The sequence below is a fragment of the Rhagoletis zephyria genome, unplaced genomic scaffold (assembly GCF_001687245.7).
Source record: "Rhagoletis zephyria isolate East Lansing unplaced genomic scaffold, Rhagoletis_zephyria_1.1 Rzeph_scaffold_56019, whole genome shotgun sequence".
NCBI classification, from domain to species: domain Eukaryota; kingdom Metazoa; phylum Arthropoda; class Insecta; order Diptera; family Tephritidae; genus Rhagoletis; species Rhagoletis zephyria.
In genome coordinates, this window is record NW_016213071.1 from 1 (window position 1) to 1,787 (window position 1,787).

The 1,787-nt window shown below is 33.4% G+C and overlaps 1 long non-coding RNA gene across 1 annotated transcript; it reads right to left on the minus strand.

Moving 5' to 3' along the window:
- On the minus strand, nucleotides 1-539 carry LOC108356253 (uncharacterized). Its single transcript, XR_001846589.1, has 3 exons — nucleotides 466-539; nucleotides 228-409; nucleotides 1-169 (listed from the first exon to the last, which is right to left on the minus strand). It is a non-coding gene; the product is annotated as an uncharacterized LOC108356253 (long non-coding RNA).
- Nucleotides 540-1,787: the final 1,248 nt, after the last annotated feature.

A 1,787-nucleotide genomic window follows, 5' to 3' on the forward strand; every position in this document is an offset into this window, starting at 1 on the left:
AGGTATTTACATATGTACCTAACAAAATTTCGAAAAAATTTCTATATTCTTTCAAACTCTGTTTTCCGTGAACTCCATCTATATTAAATGATATTATTAGGTCCATAGACATTACAGTATCCAATTTTTTTGTCAGCTTTCCCTTTAATAGTGACTTTATTGCTTTTGCCTGTTGAATGCAATAAAGAATTTAAAATATTGAATCAATAATAAAATTAATTGCTTACATAAACTGCTTTGTTTGGCCCAGATAGTTCTATGTTAATTTTATCTACATCCTCCAAAGATTTTAAAGGGAAGACTTGAATGACGTCGTCTGTGATGGATTCTTGGTGCAAAAGTTGATTTAATAAAACATTGTGAGTTGTCAGTTCTCCCATAATCATCATGTTTTGGTTTTCAACAATGCCTTAACAATTAAAATTATAAATTCGACATAATTATATATGTATACCACTTTTTTACTCTTTAGTTCTTGGATTTCAGTATGCAGCTGTCTAGTATTGTCCCAACTTCCACGTGTAGTTTTTTCTGAAAAAAAAAAATATATTAAGATTTAATATACGTCTGTACTTGAATTTAACGTACTTTTTACAGGTCTATTATGCGCTGGTAATAAAAACTTTGTAACCGGTAAATAAAGTTTCTGTCAATTTGTAAACCCTTTTCGCATTCTGTGTACTCTTGTAACCGGTAATTTTTGTTACCATCTCATAAGCTGGTAACAAAGTATTGCCCCGTGAAATATGCAATGCCAGAGTTTGCACAATTCTTCATAGCTGAATTGCTGAATATTTTACCTGCATTACCAACGCACATACCGGTATTTTGANGGTTACAAAATCATCGGTAACGTGCAGAATAGACCTGCTAATGTGATATTTTCACCAGTAATCTCATTTAGCCGCACCACTTTTCCTCCTCGTTTATCGATTTTACTTTCTATTTAGTAAATCTACTAAAAGTAGTTTTTGTTTTCATAAGGAAGGTACATGGATTTATATACTACTTGATTTATGTATATTTAATTTGTAGATACATAGGCTCGGAAGTGCCATAGTCAGCAATGGTTCAGTAAAAAAGCTTTTCAGATTCTTAAATTTTTCCCCCATCATTGTGATTGTTGCATCTTTTTCGAACTACACAATCTTTTCTTTGGGGCAACATAAGCTATCTGGACTCCTTATGCTCAAATAAAATTAAAAATCAAAACTAATAATTTCTACATTAATTTCTTTTAGGTATATTCTGTTTGACGATTAATTTCGGTTTTTATGCTTTTACATTTCTTCTTGTTTAACGTTGTAACCGCCTAAGCGATTTTGGCCTAGTTCAACAAAGCACGCCAGTAGTTTCTCTTCGGCGGCAAGTAACGCCCATTGGAAATGCCAAGTGAAGCCAAGTAATGCTCCACTCCAGCGGGTACCGAGTTGAATACTTTCAGGGCTGGACTTTCTGTGTCCATTCGGAAGACGTGGTCAAGCCAGCGGATCCGCTGTATTTTTACATTTCATTCAAATGTCTCAAGCGCGCAGAGCAGTGCAAAACAAGCTAGGAAACAGACAGAAAATGGAAAAAATCTAAACCAGATTGTTTTTAGTCATCTCAGTCGAATGATCAGCTCTTTTTAACCGACTTCACAAAAAGGAAAAGGTTATCAATTCGTAAATTTTTTTTTATGTACCACTGATCATATTCCTAAAAGAAAAACTGAATTTAGGAGTATATACAAACATAAAAGCTCAAAACGAGTAATTGATGCGGTGTTTTCAAGATATTTTAACGCA